Source organism: Phaseolus vulgaris, chromosome 11 (genome assembly GCF_051622355.1).
Source record: "Phaseolus vulgaris cultivar YP4 chromosome 11, ASM5162235v1, whole genome shotgun sequence".
Classification (NCBI taxonomy): domain Eukaryota; kingdom Viridiplantae; phylum Streptophyta; class Magnoliopsida; order Fabales; family Fabaceae; genus Phaseolus; species Phaseolus vulgaris.
This window is the reverse complement of record NC_143508.1, coordinates 40,850,570-40,856,787: the sequence shown is the minus strand read 5'-3', so window position 1 is coordinate 40,856,787 and position 6,218 is coordinate 40,850,570. Positions and strand designations below refer to the sequence as shown.

The window sequence follows — 6,218 nt, the reverse complement described above, 5'->3', positions numbered from 1 at the left end:
ATGTTGTCATAACCTTACTCTATAAATAAGTATTGGCCTAACCCCACTTAGATTCACCGTCATAATTTTCTTTTCTTTCAATATCTCTAAAATTCTTCATGCTTCCGCAATATCATTCATCATCCATAAAAGATATTTAAATCAAAACAATGAAGAAGAATATCTACAAATGAAGATGCAAAGAAAAATTGCATCGAATGGTTATCTTGTATGCACTCTTCAACCTTGTCCTTCAATGTCTGACACTCCTCGGTTGAGTGGCTGAAGTTCTGATGTTACCAGAACTGTTTTTTTGTATCGGCGTTGGGAGGGGTCGAGACCTTTTCGGGTGTTTGGAGCAACTTGGTGTTGAGGGCTTCTTCAAGAATACGTCTCTGATCAACATCAAGTGGTGTGTACCTTGTGAGTTTTGGGAATTTGGGCTTTGTCATTTTTGGCACATTTGAGTTTTTACAAGACTTGTCTACATCTTTGTTCTTCGGGATCATCTTGGGAATTGTTTTGTTTCGGTACTCTCTTAACTCTTCCAAGTTCATAAATTTGGTAGCTCTTTGCTACAACTCGTTCAAGTTTGCGACAGGCTTCTTGCTCAAGCTATATGTGAATGATCCTGACTTTAGTGTTATTACCATATGGTGCAATGCTACTTTTGGACTTAAATTCTTTATATTCAAAGTCACCTTGTCAAACCTTTCCATGAACACTTAGAGTGATTCACCCTTCTCTTGGCGAATATTGACCAATGCAATAGAAGTTAGGTGGTGGGGGCAGCTCGTGGCAAATTGTGTTCTGAAGGTCAAGGTGTCAAAATAGTTAATGGAGTATGCGAGAAGGCATGTGAACCAACTGAGCACTCTGCCCTTTAATGACGTGGTAAAGACTTGACACATGATCACATCATTGGTAGTGTAAAGACTCATTTGTGTGGTAAAGACATCGATATGTTCATCAGGGTCGATTGTCCTATCGTACTGATCCATGTTTAATCCCTTCCAAGTTGTTGGAAGTTGTGCATCCATTACCGTTTCAGATGTTTGAGTTGATGTCCCAAGCTTTGATTAACCCCAGTCTTTTATCGTTCTATTCATCACCAAACGAAAAAAAAAAATCCACCTGGGGTCTTCGGGTTGTGATCAGTTTCATTTTGAGGTGTTGCCTGCAGCGAGCTTCCTTCTAATCTCCTTGTTCTACTGCTTGAGGATCTAAATCTCCTATTCATTTCGTTGTTTCATGTTTGCCACCTCCCTTTAAAGGCTTAGGAGGATGGTCATGGGGTCATTTACATTTGTTCCTAAGTTGTTTGTCATGTTTCTTGTACTTACCATAAAGCTCTTTGTCTTTCTCAGCTCCACGGTGAGCGGCAATTGTTCTTGTTTGGGTCGAGAAGGTTTATATTAAAAAATGCGTACCTTGTTGGTCAATTTATTTATAGAGATGTGTTGACTCTTTATGTTTATGGGCATTAATTAATACGATTTTCATGGTTAATGTTGTGATATTATATACAATATTATTTATAATCCTTATTTAATCTGTTATTAAAGTATTTAACCGTGTATAACTGGGAATCACGCAATGTAACGGATGCTTAGCTTACATGGCCGTGAGACTCTCAGTCATATGTGATACACTAACATTACAACTTTTATTTTTCATTTTAGACTTTTGTGTCCTTCATGAAGAAGTTGTCTAAGAATATATTAACTGAATTGTGTCTCTGGGGAAATTGACGGGTTTCATAAAGCTTTCGAGATTAAAAACAATAAGATGATGGAAGTTCACATCGAGATTATAATTTTGAAATTAGATTGAGATAGATTGAAGTTCATTTGAAGACGTTTTACTTCTGCAAAAGATTAGTTTGTTAGAAGGAGCAAAAATTTCAAGATGACTTCATTGTAAAAAGATGTTTAGAGGACAACGAGGGAGGGTTTTCAGCAGTTATGCAGATAAATTGATAGTTCTTTTCAGATTTTTGTTTTGAGTTATCTGAATTACTTTGTAATTTACACTATTTTCACTTCTATCCTTAAAAATTCCTTGGCAATCAGTGGGGGACCTTTACATAAGAGGCAAGGCTAAATAAACATGGATGTAGCAGCCTGTGATCCTTCCACTTTTGGGAATGGGAGGTGGTCGCCGCTCTGTGAAACCAGCCTCACGCTGTGCCCTCCACTTTAAGAGCCAAGAGACCTTAGCCTTCACTAAAATCCCAAGACTCAACTCTCAACTTGGAGTGGGCAGGCCAACATATTGCAAACACAGTCCAACCCAGCAAGCCGCAATGTTGTTCCATCACAGTAATGCTCCCACTTGGGTCACAAGCTGAAGTAACCCAGCTCAGCAATCTGATTCCTTGTCAATGAAGTTATAAAGACTTTGTGTTTCATTTTCTTTGGGATGTGGGATGTAATTATCATAAACTTTGTAGTATAGCCACTCACTTTGTTTTGGGTGTTGCTTTTATATATAGACAGTATTATATTAGATTGTCTCACTTTGTTTTGGGTGTTGCTTTTATATATAGACAGTATTATATTAGATTGTCTAGTATAGTCTTATGTGGTCACTCTTTTGCTAGAGATGATATTCGTTAGACCATCTAGTCTATTTTTTGTTTAGAATATCTAAACATCAAGTCGTGTATTCTTACTAGATTGTTTAGTTGATAAACAATTTAGACCTCTTGTTTTATAGCATGCCGTCTATCCACACCCTTGCCTGCCTTTGCCTTTACGAGAATAATACATGTGATCTGTTTTTTTCATTTCTTTACATTTTCCCTTCGCTCTCTTTTTTCTCTTTAAGTTTTCTTGCTGTCATGGAATTCTCCATGAACCTGTAAAATCATCTCTTAAGAGACCATCTTGCATACCATGTTTTTTTTTTATCAGCAAAGAATGAATAAATATAAAAATGGGACACTTCAGGGGTGTCCCAACCCGTATACATCCGATAGGTGCTCTAAACAGGATGAGAAATGAATCATGAGTTCAACTAACCTATTCAAAACACCCTGAACCTACTAAACACGCAGACCATAAGAACTAAAAAGAGAAAAATTACAAACAAGATAGCACTTTCCAATTCAATAACAAATAAGTGCACCATATCCACGACCAGCAGCATATCACACTCCAATTGCTCCACACCTTGGTGTAATTCTGTCATTCACCAACCTCAAATTCCAAAAAAAAAAACACAAAGAAACCAGCAGCATAACATGCCCTGCATTAGACTCAAAAAACCTCTGCAACAAAATCTGCTCCAAGTTGCACTTTCTGTTATGTCATTAACAATTCCATGCATCTCCCTTGCTATGCCCATCAACTAGGACTCCATGATTTCGTAGCCCCAGCACAAACTCCACTTCGCGCCATATACCCATCATAGTTGAAAAGTTGGGACCCTCCAACCATATCCCTTCTACTTCGCTTCACCTTAGACACCACCTACTCCCACAAAATTTGAGTAATAGTAATTCTCCCTGCAGCTAAGCCCTTCTCCTTATCAACTTCACCTTAAGACAAACGACAGACCACATTAATCACCTCTGTCTATTTCCTTCCAGCCGTAGGACCATTCAACCACCTCATATAATAACAGAGTTTTAATTACACAACTACCTTTATATAAAGGATTGTGTTTATAGCAGAGTCCTCTCCTCAGGACAGTTCTTAAACTCTCTCGGTCTGCACATGCTTCCAAACCTACATGTATATGTTGATATCATGCCAGCTCCTCCATTTCCACCACTGATGCACTCACAAAAGCAGAGAAATCACTTCCAACTGGAGATATCATTGAGCTTGACTTTCCATCCTTTTCTTCCATGAATTGCCTGGACCAAGACAATAACCTGGGTTCATGTATACTGAACCCCTTAAATCCTCCTTGTCCTGCTCCCCCTAGGTACACAGACCTATTGCACTCCATCTTGCTAACCATCACATCATCTACTACATCACCTAAACACCTCCAGAGAGACACCCAGCACCCGTGCAACCTTCCCACCTAACAACAGTATTAGCAGCATAACACTAAACCCTTTTATTTAAAACTACTAATACATACCATTGGATTCAAAACCCAATCTGTAAAGCAGTAATTAAAATTATGCGCTTTATGCTTCCATAACCACGACTTAAGCTGCGCATTCTGGAACACCTCTTCCGCATCTACCACACCTTGGTTGAACACAACAAGGTTCCTAGGTTCCCATATACACCGCACTATAGTTGCCCACACCCCTTTCCACACCAGGTTTTCTTTGTTACTGCTTTGAATCAAGTGAAAACTCTCAAAGTGGATTAAGCAGTCATTATGTTGGACAGACAAGATTCCAATCCATCTATGACATAAGGCCCACACACTCCGGGCGTGTTTACATTCCAGGAAGAGGTGTTGACACGACTCTTCCTCGGACTGACACAAAGCGCATACCACAGATTCCAGCGTCATCCCTCTTTTCCTCAAACACATTCTAGTGGGTATTCTACCCAACATCACCCTCCATGTTGTGATCACCACATTAGGGAACGTTTTTATCTTCCAAAGATACTTGAAAGCATCAATCTGAGGGCTCCTATCAGCTTTAACTAAGCATTCATATGCCGACCTCACTGTGAAACTTCCAGATTCATCACTTTTCCACACTCGGGCATCCTCTCTACCCCTTTTTAGGTAAGCAGTAGATATAAGCATACCAAGTTCATTTTCTAAGGTAATCTCCCATTCAAATCTCGCTCGCCTCCACCTTAAATTCCAACACCATTTCATATCTTCCCACTCCCCTACCTCTTCCACCTTTTGACCCTGATTCATCGATATTGAGTACAATCTAGGGAATAGGGACTTGAGATTCGCATTACCAACCCACACATCCTCCCAGAATCTTGCTTTATCTCCGCTCCCTATGTTCCATCCGACCTCCTCTTGAAACCATCCATCTGCTTCTTCCTCCCCACACACCTTTCGTATGTCTCTCCACCTCCATCACTGTAATTTCAAGGGAGTTCGAATGACATTGTCTTCCAAGTCATACTTTGTGTCCAGACATTCCTTCCACCTCCCTTTCTCTTCCGATATACATCGCCATCTCCATTTAGCCAAGAGTGCAGCATTAAACTTACGAATGTCTCTGATTCCTAGACCCCTTTCTTCCTTCGGTTTACATATGTTTTTCCAACTAACCCAGGCCACTGGTCTTTTCTCCTTTCCCCATCCCCAGAGGAACCTTCTCTGAATGCTGATTATACGTCTATATACCGATTCTAGAGCTTTGAAAAGAGAAAGATAATACAGTGGTATGGCTGTGATGACAGACTTGATAAGGCATATTCTACCAGCCATTGACAGAAATCTCCCTTTCCACACATTAAGCCGTGATTTAAACTTGCCTAACACCGGCTCCCAGAACTTTTCCTTCCTTGGGTTTCCCCCTACCTCTAGTCCCAAGTAGTTGAACTTGTTTCCCATCTGAGAGCAATTCAACGTCCTTGTGTAACAGTCCATATCACTACTAAGGACATTAAAGCCTACCAGCTTTGATTTATTGAAATTAATCTTAAGCCCTGAGGCTACCTCATAACCCCTTAGAATAGCCTTCAAAGTCACCACATTGGTAAACGAGTTTTCACAGAGGAACAAGGTATCGTCTGCATACTGTAGGAGGCACATATCAACCTCTTTTCTTCCGATCTTAAGGCCATGCAGCATGTTTGTCTTCACAGCCTGCCTTACTAACCCAGCCAAGCCTTCAGCTACAACAAGAAAGAGGAATGGTGCCAAGGGATCACCCTGCCTCAGTCCTCTAGAGGGTTTAAATTCCTCCGTAGGACTCCCATTAACAAGAACTGATATAGAAGCACTTTCCAAGCACCCTCGAATCCACATGATCCATCTGTGATGGAACCCCATCCTCTGGAGCATGTCATATAGGAACTCCCATCTAACAGAGTCGTATGCTTTTTCGAAATCTACCTTTAGACACAACCCACTTCTCCCTCTTCTCCTTATGTCTTCAACTACCTCATTAGCCATTAACACACTGTCAAGGATTCCTCTATCCTTCAGGAACGCTGATTGGCTTTCATCCACAACAGAGGGTAGGACTTTCTTTAGCCTTTCCGCAAACAACTTAGCAATAATTTTGTATACCGCACCTACTAACAATATAGGTCTGTATTGTTCGAGCCTGGAAGGGTCCCTGACCTTGG

The 6,218-nt window shown here is 40.4% G+C and overlaps 1 non-coding gene across 1 annotated transcript; it reads right to left on the bottom strand.

Moving 5' to 3' along the window:
• Positions 1-2,046: 2,046 nt before the first annotated feature.
• LOC150023253 (signal recognition particle RNA) lies at positions 2,047-2,345 on the bottom strand. Its single transcript, XR_016518029.1, has one exon.
• Positions 2,346-6,218: the final 3,873 nt, after the last annotated feature.